The sequence below is a fragment of the Mycteria americana genome, chromosome 1, assembly GCF_035582795.1.
Source record: "Mycteria americana isolate JAX WOST 10 ecotype Jacksonville Zoo and Gardens chromosome 1, USCA_MyAme_1.0, whole genome shotgun sequence".
Lineage (NCBI taxonomy): Eukaryota > Metazoa > Chordata > Aves > Ciconiiformes > Ciconiidae > Mycteria > Mycteria americana.
The window spans coordinates 128,324,660-128,349,572 of NC_134365.1; the positions used below are offsets into that span (position 1 = coordinate 128,324,660).

General features: G+C 40.6%; 1 protein-coding gene across 1 annotated transcript in view; it reads right to left on the bottom strand.

Annotated features, from left to right (window-relative positions):
* Window positions 1–24,913, bottom strand: part of LANCL3 (LanC like family member 3) — a 34,915-nt gene that overhangs the window by 7,919 nt on the left and 2,083 nt on the right. The gene's annotated exons all lie outside the window — the stretch shown is intronic.

Below are 24,913 nucleotides of genomic sequence, written 5' to 3' on the forward strand. Positions count from 1 at the left end.
TAGACAGATTTTTCTCAGACGATATAAAAAAGAGGAAGCAAGGAAGAGGTTACTAAATTTTACTGAAAATCAATACTACATATGCGGGTTCAGAAACATCTTACTAAAAGAACCAGGCCTTCTTACTTCAAGAAAATGCTATGAAAAATGAAGTGCAAGATAGATTTCTATGAAGAGCGACTAGCTATGTTTATGGAACTTTATCATCATGAACAGGTCAACACTGCCTTTAATGCAGTCCTAAGAAATGAGTAATGCCTTACTCTTAGTGGTGTCAAAAGTAAGCAAGATTGACAAATTATGTATTTCATCAGACATGAACTTTTCCAGATTACTGACCTAAAGCATTCAGTGAGGTCTTAACTACAGCTCTAATGATATGCAATTCACTGCAACCATCAGCAATTTCCTCTGTGTAAGCCACATCTGTGCATTACTGACCAACACTTAGGTCATTAAAATAATTTAGTTGAAGTAGGTTTTGGCTTTAGGGGAAAGCCTGTATGGCAGCTGTACTTTGTAAAAAAATATTTCAACTTATGAAAAGAGAACTGAGAAAGAAAAAAGGCAAAATGAGGCAGAAAAAAGAAAAAGGCTGTAGAAATAGCCTTGACAAGATAAATAGTAATCCTAAAACTAACTGGAATATCAAGATAATGTCTTCAAAATGTTTCTGAACACATTTGGGTTTGCTATAATTTGTATTATCATAGGATTTACAATTACTTCTTAAACTTTAAAAAACACTGTTTGCATTAAGTATGGAGGCAACATCTGTTATCAACCACAATCTCTCATTTGACATGTAAAAGATGCTATGGATAATTAATGTCACTTAGAACTTGACTGAAAACTAATGGCTGAAAAATCTTGTTTGTCTCTCTTACCTTGCTCCCTGATAGGCAAGGCATTTTATTACAGCTGCTCCAAATGACTATGATATTTGTACAACCTGGAGAACAACCTACTACTGATGTTGATTAGTGTTCTTTAATGTTACTGCAGTAGAGAAGTAAATAAGCCGTTAACATCTGGAGACTTCAGTCGTTTCCAGTCATTTTTAAATGAATTGTTTTAGCTTCACCGAATTTAAAGAAATGGTTTAAATCCTAAGCAAACGAGGAGATCAGAGACACGGTGAGACACACTGCATTCTTTCCAGAGCTCTCATTTTACTCTCTTGCAGTTTGGGACCTAGTCCTCCAAATCCTATACTTTGTAAAAGGATTAGTAAGGTAACCCTTTAAAAATAAACGTGAAAGATAAAATCTCCTTGTTGTAATTCTGGAAGGCAAAGGCATGCTGATTAGAAAAATCATAATCAGTTCATTTTCTGTATGTAATGGTTCCTCTACTTAATAAATCAACTGGCTTTCAATACAAACCATGTTTTGCTAAGCATACTTTTATGTTTAACACATTTTAATTTTTCAATTTAATTAATAACTATTTTAAAATGCTGATTGTGTATTTTAAATGGATTTAAACTTCTACCCAAATCCAGCCTTGCACAATGCTGCATAAAGAAGTATCAGCCAGCAACAAATGCATTGTTCACCATTTTTTAATATAAAGTAAGTGTAAAAAGTCAAACACTTAAGCACTATGATTACTTAAGTGTATAGATAGTATACCCTTTTGGCTGGCATAACGAAATATGCTAATGAATATCACCTCTTTTACAGAATGCAAAAAAAGCCCACATGCAAAGCCAGATGAAAAATGATTATTTAAAATCATGATTAGAAAGGATGATAGAAATCAACCCATCCTGACCCACTTCCACATTACCAAAGAAAATGGAAAAGAAGATAGCCTGTATATCTGGAAAGCAACCTTCTCTCTGGCCACTCGGACTGACCTGTACGCTTAAGGCAGATAGGAGATGTGTCCTAACTAATAGCTAAATTAGAGAATTTTTGTGCTGACTCCAAATATCTCTTACCAACTGCCTCAATCCACAGTCATTGTAGGGCTGCTGCCTGTTTACGAAAACACTTAAATATGAAGGATTTGTATTTGATCCTTATTCTAGGAAATGGTTGGCTGGAACAGAGACCCTCGCTTACCATCATTATTAGGGGCCTTCCAAAGGTTGAATGATCAGAGATCATATTTCAGATCTCCATCAGCTTGCTACATTTTATTTTAACCAAATCTGTGTTAAAACCTCCTCAGATTTCTTTCACCTTGCCAAGAAATAAAATTTGTGGCTAGTCTCTGTATGCTCCCTCACAGTATCTTTAATAAAACAGCTAAAAACTTATGACCAAAACAACAATCATAGAATACATTAATCATAATCACAGATGGTGTAGCCGTGGCTCCACAAAGTTCATTTTCATTTCAGTGTAGTTGCAATGCCTCCTTGCCCCTGGGAATTACTGAAGCAAAATGTTTAATTAGTGATGGCAAAGAAATAGACTGATCATCCCAAAGGCTTTGCAAGGATAAATTGCATATTGATACCACGTCGTCCGGTGAAAGCTGTCACATGCTTTGATGAAGAAGAAAGCCAATATGAGAATATGCTACCCAGAAAAAAATGTTGTGCTTGAGATAGCTACATTTTTTCTTGAAACTTCTTGAATGTCATTTAATGAGAGCTGGCTACACAGTAGGTAAAATTATTCTTTATCATGTCAGTACTTAGCCAAAAGACTACTGACACTAAGAGATATACTGCCAGTGGTTTAATATTTCAGCTAACTCTTTTTGTATTTTTAAAGACACCACAACCTATCCTATCACATTAGCAGTGTTCATTTTAGTCTCCTCACTAGACCGTTGGAATACATGCATTCCACATTTCCCCTGCAATTCCCGTATCAATTGGTCGGTGGAGTTCTTTATGTTCTGTTTTAAATCATTGTCTAGTGATGCTGTGTGCTGTTAAATAACTGTTCCACTCACTCTGGTGACAGCTGTGTTCCCATATACCTTTTACTTTAAGCACCACACTTAAGCAGCACTATAATACTTAGTATTTGGGCTACTGCCTGTTCCTAGGAGCCCTACTTCTAGTAAAAAAAGCCACTGTGATTGTTTCTAAAGTCTCTCTATTTTTCTCTTGTGCCACTGCAGTCAACATGCCTTCTCCCATTAAGGCACTCCACAAATTTGTGAATTATTTAAGGCAGGTACTTTATTCAGTAAATCCCTGTTAAAAGTCAGCATGGAAGTGCTATGTCTACAGCAATCGCAGAACATTATCCTTTTTTGTGCTTAGCAGTCTTTCTCAACCTGAGACTGTTTAGTTGGAAGTAAATAATTTTACAACTCCTTTTAATCTACTAAGACAGATTTCATAATATATTGGTTATGACAATGCTAGGCCCTAGATATGTGTTTCAAAAACTCTAGACAGAACTCTTGACCTTGAGGATTAGGCAGAAAGAAGCAGGACTAGCTCTTCTTTGCTTCTGATGACAATAACATTTTCCGCACTTCATCATTCCTCTGAATGCTTGCTACGAGCCCCCTGGCTCATGATTTGCCTTTTGAAAACCACTGCTACCTACAACTGCATACTGTATTGAGTATATTTGAGGACTGTAAGCTTTTAATTCTTTTAAAAGATCTGTATTTATTTTCTTAGAGCTCTTTCCTGTATGTAAGTAACAGAAGGCATTACTGAATGCCAAGTATCATTATCTTTTTACAGATGCATCAGTACTTTTAGGAGGTAACAGCCACCCTTGCATTATTGTGGAAAAAGCCGCCTTCTTTGCATATAAAAAAATTTTAATATGCATCTAACACATCAAACCTCTCTGTGTCACACTTCTAAAAAGCCATTTACATGAATTTCATCATACACATTTTCTGATGCTGTAGAAAGTGTCAAAAATAAGCTGAAAGAAATGGGTCAGTCTACAAATAACCTAACAGGAGCTTTGCCATTAGTCTTCTATGCTGCAAGCCCAGCAGAGGGAGCTTGTGAATTAGTTATAATACTCAAAAATGCTATTAAAAAAAGATACACATGCCTGTGTTCAGCAGGACAGCTGACTCAAGCAGAAAGATGCTGGAGCCAACTTGGTAATTTAATGATACCTTACTGCACTGCGTGATGTTTAAGTGCACTCCTTAAACTTGATCTTTTTCTACCGAAGACAGGGGCTGGGATTGTTGAGGGACCTTTCCGTGCAATGTCACGGCCAGCTTTTTTTTCTTTCAGATGATGCTAACACCTGAAGCCATGGAAGAGTAGCAGGTACAAAGACAGAGGGGTCTGCCTCCTCTTGGTGTTATTCCAGTTTGATTGATGTACCTCTCCTGCAGCACAGTGGGAAACCCAGCTCCAAGTGCACAGCTCTCTGCTCTCCTTATGAGCAGTGTCAAGTACACCCTTTTTTAAAAAAAAAAAGTATTATTTTTTTTTTTAAATCTCCTGAAAACTTTGTTTAAGGAATCGGATTAGTTCCTGAAGTACTACTGATACTGTTGCTAATGCAGTATGTTTTATGCTGTAACAGCACCACAAATAGTACTTTCTAGAGAGCATACTTTCCCAAATTTCTCATATTAACACAGCTACATGACAGTGTGTGTAGACTCAGCACAACTACTAATATGATTGTGTAAGTTCATTGGAACGTGGTACTTTACTGCAATCTTGAGTAAAACAGACCACTGTAGATCCCACTGGTATTGCTTGTTTTTAACATGTAAATTTGGGGTTTTTTGAGGCTTGCTCTTTGCCTCAGCAGCATGGAAACAGCAATGTCAGTCCTGTCCTGTTTCGTGGGTCGCTAGTCATGAGTCCAGTCAGAAACTGAAGGCTGCATTTATTCCTGATGAATCAGATTACTGGTAAAGAAGACAATACAGCACTTTTGTTATTGCTAACAGAGTACAAAATTTCCACAGGTCTCACTTGCCAGGACTGTGTAGCACTAAACCCATCAAATTCTGTTGTTAAACCTGTCCTTCAGAAGGGGAAAATTTCAGACACGGCTGCAAATGAAGTGTTGCAGAAAAGGAAGGAGCACAACTGTTCGTGTAGCTAGGAGGCTGCCTGAGAGCAGCTGGTGCTGCTACACAGTCGGTCAAATGCAACGAGCATCTCTATTCATTGCGTCTCAACTTAACACTGGAGACTTTCAAGAAAAAAACAGCAATCGGCCTTTCTTCAAGCTCCCCCTATCCTGGGTCAATGAAGAGAGAGGGAAAACATGAGTTTCTCCGGTTACACTCTGTTCCCCTTTCCTATCTGTCTCCCCCCCAATTAATGACAGGCCCCAACATCTCTCATGCAGCTGCACCAGGGTCTGGCTGGATACAGCTACCTAGTTCTAATATAGTGGCTCTCCTAGGTCTCGGGAAGGAAACAGGAGGTCACCCTCTTTACTTGAAGAAAGTCCTAGGTCTTGGGTAGGAAACAAGAGGTCACCCTCTTTACTTGAAGAAAGTAGGGAAGCACAACACCCCGCTCTCTGCTGCTGGAGAAATGAAGCAGGAAGGATGCCAAGGAACAGATCTAAGAGCAGAGCAGTTCAGATAACCAACGTGACCGAGAAGGTATCAGAAGTCTGCCTGTTGAGAGCTTAGGTGCTGTTCAGCCGAAGGTGGCTGGTCAACAGCAAAGACAGCAGGGAATTGCTCAGGAGGACAGGTCCCATCATGGAAGAAGTGAGGTACCCTGGGATGCACTCCGGTGTTACGGCTTTCAAATAGCAGCTGACTGCACCCCGGCTCCATGTTCTCTTCTGCCTAGTAGAGGGTTAGAGTTACCACAGAGCACAGAGAGCCAACAATTTAATCTCAAGCATCTCTCCCTAGCATTGCACCCAAATTCAAGAGCCTGAATTGAAAAGCATGTTTAAAACCAGTAAAAATACAAGATTTGCAAATTAACTGAGAAACAAACCCAGCGCTGCTTGGAGAGGCTTTTTTCTACACTACAGAATTCTACCCCAACTTTTTTCAACAAACAAGTAAAATTCTTGTTTTTTCCTTTATTATTATTATTCACTAGCCTCATAATGCATGGCTGAGTCATTCTGGGGGCACAGACCCTGGGAACTGGCCAAAATGGATGTATCAGTGATCACCTTTCTGCAATCCAAATCCTTGTTTGGAGCTCCTGTGTGTCAACCGCTCCTCCACCAGACATCGGAGCAGTTTATGACAGCTGCAAATGCTCCCTGCACAGGTAGGAGGAAGATTATTCATGTAAAAACCTCTTCTTCCGTGGGAAATCCTTTGACTCTGTTTAGTCGCAGTCAGAAATTACATCAGTACACAAGCCCTGCAGTTAGCTTATGCCAAAACTGCAGCGCAGAGCTGTCATTTCCTGATGGGAGATCTGTCCTTCTGCACTCTAGATACGTGTCCCTGACGATTCTGCGTTATGATGATAAACATCTTCCAAGCTGGGCACCTTGCACTCTGGTTTGAGTAACAGGCAGCCCAGTGTGTTGTAGCTGTGCTGCCCTAGGATCCCATCCCATTTTTTACACTAGCGAGCAAGGAACATCTGCTCTGCCCTTGTATTTTGGATCAGCTTACTTCCTCCTAACAGCGGGTCTGCCGGTTCATTGGAAGTGAATCCATGCCTTCATCTGTTCACAGACATTTCTTGTTGTAGCAAAGCTGCCATGGTGCTTGAACTGGTTGATGCATGCAACCTATGTAGAGGCATAAGAAGTACTATCCCTTCGTCCAGCTCCAGAGCAGCAGGAAACAGGATTCATGAAACAGCCTTTGCAAAAGATAAAAACTTTGTAACATGGATGAGAGAGCCTCCCCAAACATTACAGTAACCATGGCAGTGCCTTTAGTTTGAACTCAGAAATTATGTAAGTCCCGTTTAATTGGGCACCACCATTTGCTACCAGGAACTTAGGCAGACAGTTCCTTGGAAAAATAAATTTGTTAGTGTTTGTAAGCATCTGCATGTCAACATGAGATGGGCAGAACTTGATCTTGAGTCAGTCAGTAAAGGCTAGTATTTTTCACAGGGAAGCTGATACAGGCTTAGAGTTCTACAAATGAAAATGGCAACTGTATCTAGAAACCAAAGAAAGTTGATAAGCCGTATTTTAAGGTGTCCTGAAGGTCTCCAGAAAGAACTGGAACTTCCATGCCTTCATTCCTTTACTTCATCTGGAAAGGAGAGCACTCAGCATCTGACAGGGCACTGATCTAATAAAATGTAATGTGTTTACTTCTGAGGAGCATAAATGTGCAAAGATAAATGTTCATGCTAGGACCTCTAACGATTATGAATTGTACTGCTGCCAAGTTCACGAAGACACAGTTAATTTTGAAGATGCCACTAAATATATAAGTGAAATCAGGCACTGGAAAGCACTGTTGCAAGGGGTAAGAGAAAATGAGGACATCTCTGGCTCATCTCCAAAATTTAACCTCTGAGAAACTTAACCTCATTTTCTATGGGAAACTGATAATACCTGTAAAGTTCCTTCAAACTGATGTTTGGTTAAGATAAAGGGAGAAGAGCACTGTGTATCACTTCATACACCTGACTTAACAGAACCTTACTGCTGTAGCGATCTCTGCTGAGGCTACATGCTTGGTGGCTGGCTAGCTCTCGTACTCCTCATCCGGGCTGGGAAGGGCCAGCTGGGTGCTACATTGCAAAAGGTGCCACAAACAGAGACGGGCTGCGTAGCTGGCCCTGGGAGAGAGGGAAAGGGGGTAAAGAGAGAGGGAGAGAAAGATAAAAGACTGAAAGAGCTCCTGGGCCCCGTAGGCGACGTTAACTAGCTATGTCTGAAGAGAATGGTCTACATCCAAATTCCCTGTGGTACTGGCCTGGAGAAAACAGTCAGCAGTTTGCATATAGCACATTTGGATGATTAAATGTTTTTCTACTGCACCCTTTGCTAAGGCATCTCTCTGACCAAATTACTGCACAGAACCTGTATGGTCGCACAACCTTTTATCGATTTCCAGCTTATCTTAAATACCGTTTTCATGCTGAAATTGTATGTAACATTAAAGCTTCACTTGTTTCAACAACAGTAATTATGTTGTTCATGTGAGATCACCAAAAAAGATGAATAAAACTAAAAGATTACACTGAAAGCAACTACATAATACAATAAATAAAAAGTATAGGATGGGGACAGAGGAAGATTGATTGCTAGTTCCTTGACAATATCTCTAAGGATGTTCATAGTTCAATTCATCTTAAGTAATACTGTCATCTTAATCACTGAGAGTGATGGAAAAGGAAAAGAGCCTTTTCAGTCTCATGCGGTACTTACTTTTTTTCAATTTGTCAAAGTCATTTCACCTATTAGATCATTCATATGGCTTTTAATATCAAAGTCCTCATTGACCTGAATAGGTCTTGACTTGGTGGGCGTTACTCCTGGCAAGTATTCTGTAAGAAATGCTGGAAGTTTTACCAGTTGGCGTAGTATCTAGCATAGATAGAAAAATTGAGTAATCTCATACCCCCAGGAATGGAGTCCAATAATTCTCTCAGTAACCAGGTCGATAAACTAGGGTTTCTATGCCATGTAATTAATCTTGTAAATTCTTGTTATTCCATGTCTTGCCAATAACACCATGGGGCTGGCTCACAGTCTGTTGAGACCGATAATAATTTTGTCTGAGGTAGTAGCCTTTAAAGATTGAGACTACAGGAATATGGCTTACTTGACAGAGTAAAATGCTGACTTTTCTTGCAGAAGCTGAGCAGAGAAACCTAATAGACACAGGTGAACAAACATCTAACTCTTCAAGGATTGACCTTACTTTCATTTTAGTCAGTTTGAAGGGAATTGACTAGCAGATGCATTCTTGTTCACTGCTCTACACCAATGTGGAATGCATGACATACACAATAAAAATATTTGGGTTTTTTTCATCATTTTTTCTTCAATTCAAGGCTGTGTACACTCTATGCCTCTATTGAATAAAGCTGCATTTATAAGCAGTAGTTCTCCCTGGAACTCCTAGAATAATTTTGCTTCATGTCAACAAATCTTCTCAAGGAGGTTGTTTCCTGTGACGAGCTGGGCAATATACCATCTTCCACATCTAAATGAAAGAGGACTAAAAATTTCAGTCAAGGTATGAGTCACCACTCCCCTGCAGCTAGAATTCCAAATAATGGTTTATATGTTGTGTTGAGGCAGAGCTTTACACTCTTGCTGTAAAGCCTTGCTACTGCAAATACATCGCTTGAGGAACTAAAAACTTAGCAATAAAATGAAAGATTGCAGTTTATACACCCAGCATCAAAATGTACTGGACAGAACTATCTGATCTCGCTCGATAATCTGTTTAACGGGAATTCATTTGCCTTTCAAGCTGTTATGCTAGGTCACGGTTCACAGATGCAGCTGTGATTGTAGGACACAGGTCAAATTTCCACCGTTTTCCAGGGGAAAATTTTTTCTGTAAGGACTACAGTTTTGGGCCTGGAGTACACCTGCCAAAACATTTTATCACTTTTCAACTAATCAAATATTACAATGTAAGCAACTGCACATCCATTTACTTATACATATGAAGCAGGTTGCTGGGTATCATAACTTACCTGTTCCTCCCTTTCTTGGCTTCCTCAGAGTTTTGTTTAGCATTGTTCACACGGCTGCAACTCACAAAATATGCCGGGTACATTTGAAACACAGGAAGACAGAGACTTCATTCTATACGTTATTAAGCAGCCTTATGTTTTTTTCCTCTTCATGTTAAAGATACTGAATTCCTCATCTTTCACCATCATCCAGTCCTCTTATCTTCCTCATTCAACAATTCCCAGTCTACCTCTAATGCCTTTAGGCTTGTACTCCCAGTGTTCAGACCTCCTCCCTCTATACAAGTGAGCATACTTCATTCACAGGCTTAGCAAACTAAGTAAGAAAACAGATATGCCTCCTCAAAGCCTCATGGCAGAAGTGTCAGAACCAAAAAAAAAAAAGATGGGGGAGGAGAGTGGCTGACAGGAGAGGCCAAGGCAGAGCATCCATTTCATGCTCTTCTACCCAAACCCCAACTATTTCGTTCCCAACTCAGAACCAATCATACTGACTGCTAATGAATTCTGCTACAGAAAGTAGCATGTGGAAAACTATCCATAGAAGACTCTATAGCTTGTTACTGTGCTGAACTTGCAGAGGTGAACTCCAGAAGAAGAGAAAATAAAAATAATATTATTTTCTTCATCTGTTTCAAATTAAGGTTCAACAAAGAGAACACAGTTGCTGCCAGTTGGAGGCTCCCAATTGCAATGCTTTCAATGTTTTGGTTTTTTTTCTTCTCATTTACAACCAATAAAAGCTTGGTTTTACGCATTAAGATGCTAAATAGGGATGCATGGAATGCCTGATAGTGACTGTGTAATATCTGCACAGTTGTAACAGTTCAGTACCTTAGAGGAGTCCTTGACCTTCACAAAATCTTACACTCTTGGAAGAGAAGGACCTAAACTATATGCGACAATTTGCATAGTGCTGTGAAGAGCTCAGTGAAAATCTCTGCTTAGTGTACTGCAGCACTGTAGAAAGCAAACAAAAAGTGTTAGGATGCATAAGAATAATACTGAAATGGTTATTAAAAAGCTACTTTTGCAATCATTGCTTTGTTCTTTCTTCTGATATTTCTCCAGGTCTGTTCTCCCATTATCAAAATAAAATAAAAAATCAAGCAGAAACAAACATTTTAGAGACAAGTAAGAGATTCTCCTAAGAAGTGAAGCTAAAAAGTCTGCAACATTTATTTTCTGGACAGGAGGTAATTAATGTGATAAAGAACACAAAAAGTTATTTTATCCTGTAATATAAGAACAAAATGATAGCTTGTAAAAAGCATCAAGTTTAAAGACAAAATATCTCTCTGCTCACCCAAGACTCAAGTAAGCTGGGGAATTTATTTCTGCAAAATTTATCTGAGCGCACTCGCACTGTGGCATTGTAACAAACCAACTGAACCTCTCTATAATTAAGGCGAGAATTTTTAAGAAAGATTTTTGGGTTAACTGCCAGAAGTGCCCCACCACTCCAATTGAATTAAATTACAATAAATTTAAATAACTATTAAGTTTAAATAAATATTTTATCACCTTTCAACTCATCAAATATTACAATGTACGAACATTTATTCCTGACAGATGTTGCAAGGCCAAGTCATACAATCAAGTCCCAGAACTCAGCCCACCAGTTCTGGAAGAAAGGTAAACCCTTGTGCTTCAGAGCATAAAGCCAGTCCTTAAAAAATGCAGGTTAGGCATGTTACAGACAACACATTTCAAAATTACCTTCCACAGACATTCGTGCAGCTACTCTGAGTCATCTAGTACTGGTACAAGATATTAAACCAGATGGAACATTGGAAACAAATCCTGAAGAAGAAAAATTTGTTTGTATATTACTGTGCTCCTCGCTGCAAGCAAGTGGAAGCATTCAACTGTTTGGACAATGTCCATGTTGTGCTGTATGTGACACAGTTTGAAAACTGTTACTCAAAGCTGTTCTGCAATTAGTGTGTCTCTGCCGTGCAGGAACAGTCTTTCTTTCCATGCTTATGCTTCGGGTGACAAAGAAACAGAGTGACTTTGGAGCCTGAAGTTTGGGGCACTTCCCTGCAGGCCCCGCTCTGAAGAACATTTGAGTATTTTATATAAGTAATTTCAATCAGAGCTGCAATAAGAGACTTGCTCAGCCATCAGCACACTCGGCTTAGAGGCATCAGCTTAAATTCTTGCACTGTGTCAGAAAAAGAAGGGATGTGAATTTGAATTGCCAGGTTAGTGCTGAAATCTCAAGGTTATTGCATATAAAGAGGAGGAGACTATGACCCCCACTCAGACTGTAATTTGCTCAGAGCTCAATTTGGTCTTAAAACCTATAAGGGTGATGAGAGGTGAACACATTCTGCCCTTGCTAATGGGAAAAGACATGATGCTTAGTTCGCTTTTACTCCACAGCAGGCCAGACCCTGCCTGGGGCTCTCTGAGAAGAGCACCTCCAGCAAACTGGGAGAGACTGCAGGAGGGAGAGAGGAGCTAGGTGGGATGTCCACCCCAGCTGCAGCTTTACAGCCTCCTTTGGAGGAGACAGAGATGCGTTACAGCAGGTGAGATGGAGTGCAAACTGCTACTAGTGTGGGAAGGTAACTGGAAGGAGTTGTATAAACACCATGGAGAAAAGGGAGCGCTATAAATCTGTACCAGAGCTCCATGGATGGTGAGTGATGCAGCTGTTGGCTTACGAACTTCGGCGTGGCTTATGTGCCCCACAATGCAGCACTCTCAGGACTTGCATGCTGATCAAAAGATGCCCAGAAGACTTCAAGGGCATAAACTAGGTGCCTTGGACATTTAGGCACATTCAACCTTAGTCATCAGCAGGGGAAAGTTTTGACGACAAAACTTTCAGGTCTTGGCATCCAGAGTGGGTTTTAGGCAATGGAAAGGCCTGAAGAATCATAGAGAGTGAATCACTAATATCTCTGTTGGGTGGTACAGCTGCATAGGCAGTCCAAAATTTCATTGACCTTCTGGATGCCATGTTGTGTTAACCTCTACCAGGACTGGTTATGACTTTTCATTTATATTAGCTCTTCATTCCCATGCAGAATAAATGCAAAGAAATGTAACATTAATTTACATAAAAGTAAGCGTAGAACTCCGATGCGCTATCATGTCACATCCAGATGTACAAGCAACGATGCAGCACACGTGCAGACAATATGCCAGCACTCACAAGTACACGAGTAACTCAGGCCCTGTCGTGTTCAGCTTACTTTAATCTCAGTTTCTTCCTAGCACAGAGGATAAGTATTATAGATAATTCTCCCCAGATACATGTGCTTGTACTGCTAAAAATAAACCTTGTTTTAGCTCATTTTTTAATCTCTTGAGCTGTTTTCATACTTTCCCTCTGCCTCTGTATGGTATTTGGCACTTGTCTCAGTTTAAAAGCCAAAGCAATTCTTACCCAATGAGCTGCCTCTTCTGGATCATTAATGAAGATAACAAATAAGGCTGGTTGCTACATCAGTCCTTTATTAGTAGTTACGATTAGCTTTGCTTGTGGTCTTTCAGCCAATTCCAAATCCACAATGTCCCCATCCAAGCCAGCATGAATTAAGTTTTCAAGGAAGATTATCTTTGACACTGCATCAAAAGCCCTATTCAAATGTAAACAGGGTATTGGCTACTGCTCTTTCATCAGCCACTAATTTTATAATTCTGTTATTTACAACAAGTGGTCTTGTTTGTCTCCCAAGACTTCTTTATTCTTCTAAGTCATGCTGCTTTATACATATCATTCTATTATGCAGATATTTATGAGGCATGTGACATCTAGAAGTACATCTAAATATTTGCTGCTGAGGAACAATGTGGCTACCCATGAAATTAGTTAAATGAGGTAAATGACAAAACAGCATCATTCACAGGCTAACAGACGCATAAATTAGTCACTTTAAAGTAGCACCAGCATTGCTTTCAAGCAAAGGTAATTCTAGAGAACTCCATGCTGGCATCATGCCACTTTTACTTTGCATGATGATCTGCAATTTGTGCCATGCCAATAAACCGCTGAATGAAGTATCAACTTAAGCTACAAGAAGAATGCTGACAACGTAATGCAGGAAAACCAGATGAAGGTGATCGAGTCCTCTAAGTCATCTGAATTTTACCCTACTCTTAGACTGTGGTAGCAGTCTGATGTAGTACAAGTCCTGATGATCTGTATGTGGCTCCTAGATCCTCCCAGGCACATCGACAAAGACAGTTCTGAAGCAAAAGACAGTAACAAAAGAGTTTCCAGTGGCATACAGTGCCATCAGCATTGCCTGGAAATACGCCCACAACTCCAAATACAATTCAAGTCATACTTCAGATACAGACGGTCACTTATAATTCAATACTGCCACATTTCAAGGGCAGAGTAAGAGTCATGGGATTAATTTGAGGAAGTGTGGGATACTGTGCTCTTTAAAATGTAGCTTACTTGGTATTAATGGGATCACCATCTGTACTTGTCTCTTGGTTAAAAGATTGCCATTGGGTACTGTAAGAAAATTAGGAAAGTGTCATCAATCTTCCCTTTGCGCAACTTATTCTCAGTTGTGACTGTGTATAAACCAAGCATGCTTTGGGAAAAAGAGACTGCTGTGCCAGAAGGCGCAGTTCAGATTACTCTAAAAGAGTTCAAACCTCACACAGAAAGGAGGAAGAGGAGTAAGAGCCATGAGACAAATCATACCACCATCAACAATAATAACAAACGTTCACTGCACTTAGCCATTACCTTGCATTTGTAAGTGCTGTATAATTAACTAACGGGAATTACTATTACCTCATGCTACAGATTACATTGTGTTGTCGCTGCCGTGGGAGTACTCAATGCCATGCTTCTCTTCTGCTGGATTCGTCATTGTACACGACTACCCTCCGCAGCCCTACAGGAGGAACTGTGCAAAGTGAGACAGGAAGGCCTGGCCAGCTATTTCTGGACCTACGGATGACAAAACGTGTTTTCCAAGTCAAGCTTGTTAAATCAAACTACCTCTATTTAAAATTCTTTGCCAGATACTTTTCCTACCTATTCTGTGTGCTTAATATTCTGATGCCCTTGAGTAAAGCAGCTTGACTTCAAGGGCCCAGAAGGACACAGAAGTCCTCTGGTCTGTCTTGCAAAATTTGAAAAAGATCCCGTAAAAAAACAACAGAAAAAAACCTTCCTCACAGCCCCTGTGCTTACGGGGTGTCCTGGCTATCTGCAGGCACTAGGAAGAACGTTTTATCACCCCTGGCCTGTAACTCAGCTTTCAGAAAAAGGTTTTGCCTTCTTCGCTTGAGGCATCCTTGGCTGCTCACACATGATGTGGGACAGGGAACTCCCCTCCTCCGCTGGCAAACAGCAGTCTGAGGTGTTTGATTAATATGGGGGCTTAGGAAATAATCTTTCCATAGCTCAGGGGAACAGGTACTTTTAGGGTATTTCTTGTCTTCCTTTTACTGCGGGCATGGCCCACTGCTTACGATCATCCAGACATTTGCACTAACAGATGTTCAGTGTTGCAGGGGTGCAAGGCACTGAAGATGCCCTTGGGCTGCAGTACGCTCCAAGATTGGTTTGTTTTTTTAAAAAATTCTGTACACTACAGCTCTTCAGATCCAGAACTTTCCCGATTACCTGCAAGAACCAGGAATAATTTTGTCAACCTTAATACTTCGCTACTGGGGGAAGATTTTGCCCTTCCTTGATACAGTAAAGATTGACAAGGAGGGATGCAACCAGCGTTCAAGGCTCTGCAGCAGAGCAGGGCGCTAAACGGCTCCTTTTGACCCTTCTGGACTTCAGGCTCTTCCCTGCTTGCAACTGCAGGGGAAAAAACTGCAATCCTTTGCCCGTCCAAGGTGCTAGGGGAAGTCAGAGGAGGTGGAATAGCATTCTGAGCCTGCTTTTGGGCAAGCGGCAAACGGAGCAGGAATGACGGCAATTTATGGGAGTCACATTTAATTTTTCTGGCTCCCCATGGATGCTTTCCATGCACTACCTCAGGTATCGTTCAGCCTGGAGAAGAGAAGGCTCAGGGGAGATTTTATCAACGTATATAAACACCTGATGGGAGGGAGTAGAGAAGATGGAGCCAGGCTCTTCTCAGCAGTGCCCAGTGACAGAAGATTATACTTAAAGAGAATGCTTTTTTTACTGTGAGGGTGGCCAAGCACGGTAACAGGTTGCTCAGGGAGGTTGCGGAGTGGAGATTGAAAACCAACTGGACACAGCCCTGAGCAATTCCCTCTGGCCAGTCCTGCTCTGAGCAGGAATCTGGACCAGAAGATCTCCAGAGATGCCTTCCAGCCTTGGCCATTCTGTGACTCTACGACTGAGCCAAATCCAAATGTAAGTGAGTATGTTGATACCCTGTTCAGCCAGATGCTGTGGATTTTACTGCTCTAGAGATCTTTAGATTCAGCTCTGAGTTTGACTCAGCTTACCTGTGTGGTTTTTTTTTAAATTTACATCACAATATTTGTTTTACCAAAATAAGCTAGCAGTCCCACAGTGCTTAGAGAACAAAATCAAAATAGGACAAATGCATTCCTACTATAACTCTGCATACATTTTGTCTTCTGGATATGTAGCAGTTGTATAAGCATTATTCCCAGGTATTTTTGCTGGCATAATAAAAAATGTGTATGTATGAAAACAGCAGCCTGGCATAAGAAAGCTCATGATTGATTCAGCTCTGCAAGACCAAGAACAAACAAATCAATATTTATTTAAAGAGCCTGAAGGAGTTTGTTTTGCTGTTCTACAACTAAGAATCTTCCCCGAGTTCATATTTGACCAACTTACATCTGATCAAATTTAAACAGCTACATATGGAATGTGTATCTTGGGGTCCATTGCTATTGTAAATGTACGTTTGACTAATTAATCACTGGCTCAGCCTTAGAAAACTAAAACAATTAAGTGTAACATTAGCCATTTCACAGATGGCAAGTAGAAATACCTAGAGATCAGGAGTTAGCTTTACAAAGGGATGAAGAACCTTAGTGAAAATGGCATGCTCAAAGTCCTATGAACATCTATGGCATGGGTGACGCTTCCAACCCCTGCCTGTAGTATTACTTTACTTCAAGGCAATCTTTGCTATTGTTAGGACAGTTCCAGTAGTCCAAAAAACCACATCTGGAGATACTGGATTAAGCTGTAAGAAACTTTTATAAAAATAAAAGGAGAGATTTCCATTGACTCATGCTGCTGGTGAATCCAAGAATATATAAAATGGCCCTCACTGAAGATGACAGAACTAGGGAGAGAGACAACACTGAGCTTTATCTTTATATTAGCAACAAAAGTAAATCAGAAGAACAGACTAAGTTTAACCTCCAGACACCTCCTCAGATTTCACTCATTCCTTGATTTCTACTGTGGACAAAATAATTGACTTAATATAGTCCTCTCAAATATATCGTTCCAACTATACTTCCACAAAGGAATCCTATCACTTCACAGATGTCCCCTGAATACATAATGGCACATCTGGCGTTACAACGTAGAATAACATATTCCCAGTTTTATTCAGGGAACAAAGGAAAGGAGATTCTGTAGCTGGCATTAATGAAACAAAGCTCCTCCAGTTGAAGAAGCTTATTTTGTGTATCACAGCACAGCTTCTGTGGTTCAATGATTCCCTGGCTTTACGTGACCCCTACCTACTTCACTTGTTCAGAAGCCTTTCCTAATGAATACCTGCCCATGTAGCAGCAGCCCATTAAAAGACTGCTAGATAATAGCAGATCATGAGCTGGATGTGAGTCAGTGTCACGCTGGTGTGAGATACAAACACCTTACTGAGCTGTATAAATAGAAACAAGACCTGGAAGAAACATAAAGTTATCTCTCTGCTCAATTAGAAAGGCCTGTGCCAGAACCACCCGTCCAACTCCTGGCACTCTTCAGGAAAGGCTGGAGGGAGTCTGGCAGAGTGCAATGGGAACGACTAGAGGTGTAGAAAACATGACACACATGGGAAGATTGGAAGGATTAGGATTGTTCGTTTAGAGAAGATTAAGGGTAGAAATTACAACAGCCTTGAAATATATGAAGAGCTTCTGTAAAGAGCAGCAGAATTTCTCACTATTTCTCAGCGGACAGGACAAGGAATAGCAGGCTTAAATTACAGCAAGATTCAGATTAGTCATTAGGCTAGACTTTCTAATAGGGAAGCTAACAAAACAGTGTCTCAGACAGCCAAGGCAGACTGCAGATCCTCCGTCACCGGGGGTATGAAGAGCAGGTTAGAGAGAGGCTGTCAGGGATGACACAGGCACAGGTACACCTCTCGGGGGGCTAGATGGCAGCCTGAATTACCTCTCAAGGTCTCTACCAGTTCTTTGATTCTGGCAGGGGTATCATTTGGTTGTCAGGACTGAGCAGACAAACTGCAGAACGCTGCCAGCATGGAATATGCAATACCCACCATTTTCCAATTCTGCACTGACCCACCAGCGGAAAGCTGCTTTGTCCCGTGCTGCTTCTAGCCCCAGGCCCACGCACTTTTACGAGCAGCTTCCATTTCCTTGACACTGAAATCTAAATTTGACCAGCACATCCTCAACTCACAATCCTCAATTACGCTAACACTGTACCAATGAGGGAATAGAAGTATTCTGTGAAGAAAAAGATTAGCCACACAAAATACCTAAATGCCTTGGACAGCTAGAAGGTGTATTTATCTGCCACTTTTCCCTGGGTCATTCAGTGCTATCTGACATCCATTCCATCTTGCTCATGATCCACTGTTCTTCAACAAGAGATATTAAACCGTTAAAATGAGGAATTTAGGAATGCTGATCTGCTGCAAAAATAGATTTACGGTTCTGCTCTCAGACATCAAAATATACTGAGCTGAGAAACACCAAATGACTCAGCAACAGCTTGGACTGCTATTAAGATACTTCTTGATCATGTTTGCCTGAAATGAAATAGCTATTTCAATTATTTTGCCTTGCAACTCCTAGAAAAATTAATCAGCTCACTATGACTTGAAAATAATCCTACAACATAGATAAGAAATAATTGTTTTTGACAGGGTATTTTCATTGAGCTTTGCTGTAATAGCGTGGACAGAAGGTTATGCAACATCACTCGGTGCTTAATCTCATGCTTGTCAATGGTCAAAGAACTGCATGACAGACACAGACAGAGAGGCATTTTGACAGACTGCCTTATCAAAAATGGTGACCTGATTGCATATATTGAATTCTGATTTTTTAAAAAGGGGGTGGAATAGAGAAGTTGGCTGACAAACAAAATCCCCATTTATAGCAAATGCTTTATACCGTGCTGCGCTGGGATGCTCCCGCAGCAGCAGCAGAGCAGGACCATGGGACTTTCCATTTTAATTGCCTCCCAGATCTCTACAGAGATCCTCTACTGCTTGGAGATAAGGCTGAAGGCAGCAGTTTACTGGCTGAGTAAACTGCTCTGCAGTCTTTATACAACCCATCAATAGGGTGGTGGGTGATTTTAAGACTGTCTGGCTGAATTAACAGAGAGTACGGTCTACTGATTTAATGGAGGAGAAAGGAAAGGAGAGGACGGTTTCTGTATTTGGGCCCTGCTAGTTGTGGTGCATAGCTGTCCTCTGATTTACGTACAAGTCTAATGTTCTAACAATGTGTATTAAATGACTACAGAGAAACTTAAGGCTTCACTTTATCCCTCTATTTCAGTGCTGTAAAGTGCTGAGGATGTTACTCTTTCACTGGTAATCGTCGTTAGCCTCGTGCTCTTTTCCTCCTCTCAGGAGCAGCTCAGTCTTTCATATTTCTGCTTCTTTAGCCTGGTACCAAAGTAAGGTTTACTAACAGCATTGCCATTTAGGTTACATACTAATTTATAGTATTATATGTATGTAATAGGAAAATGTCAGTGTCAGAAGTACCGCAATGCTCATGAAAATGCCCATATTTGCTTCCAGACATCAAGTAATTATCTCAGTTATTCCTTAGAGAAAGAAAATATGGAATATAAGACATAATGTTGTGCTCTGAATTTGCAAGCACTGAATGTGATGACAGCTATTTTTGTAAGTGTATGAGCCTATGCAAAGAGAATATGGAGACAGAAGAGTGACAAACAAAAAACAAGCAGACAAAAATAGTAAATTTCCTCAACGAAACGTAGTTTACTCCTCTGCCTTCTCCCTAACCTGTTTTCTCCCTGTCTCTACTCTTCTGTTGAACTTTTACCTTCTTCCAAATCGAGTACATTAGCCATCAGATCCACACCAGTTTGCCAGAGAACCTGATTTTAGTTTTAAATCTCCCCTGCTCCAGGGTCTGTGTTATTTCTTGCCTTTTTCCCCTCATCTTTGAATTCTGCTACCCCTCTGCAGCCTTCCATTTTTATATTTTTGCCGATAACTTATTCTTTTGCCTTTTTATAATTTTTTTTTATTGGCTCTTTTTTCCTCCTCTCTGTTCAGCCTCTGTCAAATGTCTTTTTTCCCCATGCCTGCCTGTTTCTCTACCTTCACACACTCCACCATATATGCATGTTCTACACATGCATTCTTTCTTTCTGCTATGTCATCCAGTGTTAACTGTGGTTTTTGGTCCTTTGTGAGAACCATGCCAAAAAATCGCTATTAGCCTTTGTCATGGAGGAAAATATAAATGTCAACTCTAGCTACCTGTAGCAACACAGTATTGTAATAAAGTTATTTGACATATGTATAAATTATAACATACAAAAATCTGAAAACCTAGGGCAATAGATTTAAGAAACTTCCTGCACTGTGCCACCAAACTGACGACAAGTAACTAATGCTGTGAAGAACAGTAGCTTCCACCCAAGCCCTGCACCTCTCTGCTGGAGAGATCTCCTGCTTCTCTGCTTCAAACACTCTGACGGCTCCGGATGCTTCCAGAGATTCAGTCACCAGATACACTCCACAGGTCCGAAGAGCCGCTCAGCACCTTCTCCACAAAAACACCCTCGTTCCGATTCCTGCGTTTTGTTCCGCAGATCTCCTCTTCGAGCCAGGAAGGCCACAGAGGCAGCACGCTCTGCTCTGCAGAGGGCAAAGACACTTTCTGTTCAACACCACTGCTTCTAGCAGGCGAAGGAGCAGTACAGACAAACTCCAAAAGGTGACGTAAAAGTTCTCCATGGTGATGATGAGGAAGATGACTGAACTGACGAAGTTTGAGAGTTAACTTCCAGTATGTGAAACTTAAAGGACTTAGAAGAAGGATGGGAAAGTAGAGATCTATTTTGGATACAAGAGACGCCTCTGGATAAAGATATTTCTTTTTTTGTTAAGAACTGATATTATGACATCAGTATTACTGCTTGGGCTGCTTTTTCAGCAAAAAGATGCTGCTGCATAGGCAAACATTCTTCCAACAGCACAAAGCACTACAGAGATATGACACTACTTTTGTACAAAACTGTCTTTTTAGAAGACGATGGCAGATTAATACCACTCTTCAGCTATAAGCTGTTGAAATCCGTATTTCTGCAACAGAACAGATAATGTATATAGCTAAACTTGTGTCAATCAAACCTCCAGTCCTGGCAGGATCCACACCAAAACCTCTGCACTACAGTGCTTTTTACTGGCAGTTAAACCATACACTTGAAATTCAACATTTTCAACCCCACATTTGCTACTTTATCCCTACAACTGGACATTCAGTGTCCACTGTGCTGAACTGAATCCAGGCGGCCATTATCAAGACATCCCCATCTCAGAATTTGAAGGCTGTTTAAAATCAAATAGATTCGTGTTGCCCTGCTGAAGAGAAACAGAGAAATTCTGAAACGTAGACCCAAACTATTTCAGAATGCTTTCTAAAACAATCCAGATGTAAATAATTCCCTTTGTTTCACCGTTTACTTTAGAAAACTCCCCATTTTTAACTCCCGGTCTAAATTCACCAATTTAAGCAAATTCATGCAAAATCTAGCCCCTGTGTGTGGTTTGAGAAACCATGGCAGAAGAACGTACATTTAAAAGAGGCAGGCTAGGATCAAAAGCTTTTTATCTTTACTGGTATCTCATTTAAATCCTCTGTGGCAAAAAACGACATCCTGGCTGTGTAGTGGCCTGTGTAAAATGAAATAATGAAATCAGTATAGCTCCAGCTAGCACCATGATATTTGACATTTCAAACACCACGGTTCAGATAAACTGGCAAATTCTTCCACAGGGAGAAAGGACTTTAATGGGCATAGAGAAGGAATGAAATCTCACCTCAAAGGACAACCTTCCCTTTCAGGCATAGGTGAGATTAAAAGTCCGACATGGGGACCCTGCGCTAGAGCACTCGGAGATGCATCTCTTCTGTAGGTATTTTGCAGATCTGCCTTTCTAAGGTCAGTCCACCGAGTGTCTTTCATAAACAAAATGTTCAGCATAAATACATTTACATTGCGCTTTAAAGAATCACAAATGAACATGTTCTAGGCACGATTCAGGAAACTCTTTCCTCTCACACTTTCTGAATTTTTTTCCGAGATTGAAAAAAACAGACAAAAATGTGAAGTAACCTATAATACTACGTGGAGGCAAGAACTCTGAAGAACAAGTAATATCATCTAAAGATGTCTGAGGAGTTGAAAGAAAACCATTTCATTCATTTATATCTTCTCTCCCAGAATATTATGAAATACACTGGCTGGACCTGTCAGGTCCCATGCACTGCACATGAGTCTGTTCCACTACCTTTTAAAGCCAGTCCTGCCTCACACCTCCCTTGCTGTGGCACCCAGACCCCAGACATCGCACAGCAGTGCTACTTCTGTTTTCCACGGACCAGGTGAAGTTGGTCAGCTTGATCTGCAGTCTTGTGAGGTCCAAGAGAAAAGAGGCTCTGGTGACAGACAGCAGCCAGGGTAAGTATCATTTTTAGCAGGGCTCTACACTCAATGGAGTCCTGCTAGAAAGGCCACTGTCCTTTCTGGGCATCTCATAACAGAATAACGTCAGAATTATGCCCTCCCCGTGACAGGACAACAACCTCAGAAACACATACCAAATCATGACATCTCATTTGTTGGAAAAGGAAACTGAGATGGCCCTCTGCCACAGAGACAGAAAGCTTAACCACATAATGGCACAAAAGAGCCCAGGGTCCCTGCAGGCTCTCAAGACTCACCCCAGTGGCTCAGCCCCTGAAGGAACTGGTTTGGCCGTGTTGCTGGCAGAGTGTGCTGGTTCAGTTTGTCACCACTGCAACTGCAGGCAAAGGTCTTTTACAGTGTCCCCAATGTCTTTCAAAACTACAGTCTCTAATGAAACCATAGCATCAGGCAGTCACGCAAAGTGCTGCCCTCCCTCCTACGTGGTACACTGCTATCCAACGCTGTCTTTTCTGCTGCAACCCAGAGCTAGTGGAAGTCAGTCAAGCTCATCGGTTCGGTCAGTTATTAAAAGAAAACCCAAGCTGTGCTAAAAGGCTGTAACATCTTAGCAGACGGTGATGCAAGAAGCCACTTGAACTTCTGTACCTTCTCCTCTGTCATCTGACAGTTACATTGCCAGAAGGAAGTGCAACTACCGAGACACACCATGCTCCATCAACCACGAAATGGGACAGAAACATCACTGAGAAAAAATGAGAAGAGGATAAAATACCATCTGAACAGGGGGATGGGACCACCATTTTAATGGTGTCTTACCACTGTTTGCACAAGCAAATAGAGACTGAGTGAAGAGAATTAAAAGCAGGACTGACAGATTTCCCCAAGAACACATAATGAACCAACCATCAGAAAAAGAGGTACCCAAAGAAGACAGAACAGAAACAAAATTTCCTCTGAACAGTGAAAACACAGCAGTTAAGGACAGCTAAAGTACATGCACCTTATTTATATGTACCTTATACAAATGACATATTGTTTCTGCCAAAACAATATTTTACTAGTCTCTGCCTGGGAAGCGCTGACTACAATGTAATGGAAATTAAAGAAAGGATGAAAACAAACATCTTTCCTAATGCATAGTGCATCATGAAAGTCAGATCCTGTTAAGCCTTGACTGCTGAAGTAATCCTTACTCATGCAAAAACTCCCAATTAAAATTCATCAGGGAAAAATTAGCCTAAAACTCTGAAAACCAGCTGAATGTAAATGGCTTCTTCACTTGAGGTCAATGTTATTCAACAGACTGGATCCTTCAGGACAGTCCATTAACTTTCTGAAGAACATGTGAAGCTTTAAAACACCAAGACTCTTTAGCAAGAAACTGAGGCATCAGGGCACAGCAGCTGAGCTAAACTGGCATTTACTGAAATAAAATAGTGTCCTTCCTGCCCTGTCCGGAAAAACCAAAAACCAAACCCACAACATAAATTGTAAAATTCGCTCAAAAAGCCTTTCTTCAAGGGCAAGAAATTTCTTGTATATAGGTCACTATTTCACTTCTTCAGAGGAAAAAAAGCAACCATATGGGCAGCAGCAGCTGTATTTCAATGTAAGGAATGGATTTCACTTTGTGCTGGAAATGTTTGCTCAGCATCCTCAAAAAAAAAGAACGTGGGAAACAAGAAAACATGCTGCAATGAGCCATGTGAGACTGTGCACAATCAAATTACAGGAGGTAGCATTTTCCAGTGGTTCGAATCACAAGACGTTGCTTCTATTCTGGGACGTACCTGGCTTACTGTTTGACCTTGGGTAATAAATGACATGCACTCTCTCTGGGCATCCCTTTTTTCATTTGTAAAAAGATGCAGGGTCTGGTCTGGTAATGTACTAATTAAAATAATTCTGTATTAGGATGGTAACGTTTATCAAAGGACCCATATTTTGCTCAAGCATGAGTACACATAGACTAGAAATCATTATTTTCCTCATTAAGGAGCAAAATATTCTAATTAAAAGTTTTAAATTTTGTTAAAACTAAAAATTAAAGTTGGTTTTATTAATACTTAACAGTTTAGATTATTTTGATTTATTTCTTGTACTATACATTTAAAATTACAATGTGGTGACAGAATAAATAATACTATGGAAGGATGTTAGCTTACCGATTAAAACATCAGCAAGGGGACGCAGAATGTTTTATTGTCAAAATAAACCCCTTTATGATTGTACTTAACCCACCTACTAAATGAATTCCACAATAAGTGCATACCTGTGCTCATCTTTGGGGATGTTTAACTCTTTACAGCTGTGTAAAGTATAATTTTTCAGCAAGCAAGCAAGCAGAGAGGAGAGCTTTCCCCTTCTTCACACTGCCTGTCAGAGGTGATTCCACCTACTCTCCAAACTGTTCAGCGATTGCTCTCAAGGATGTAAGACAAATGGATGAAGGAACTAAATGAAGCAGTAGAGTCCAGGGTGCTACCTCATTCAGCTGGTATCTCACGACACCATCATAAGCACGGACATCGGTACCAGACACACTCCACCAGCGCAACCTGAACTAACAGGGATGGCTTATTCCTCTGTGA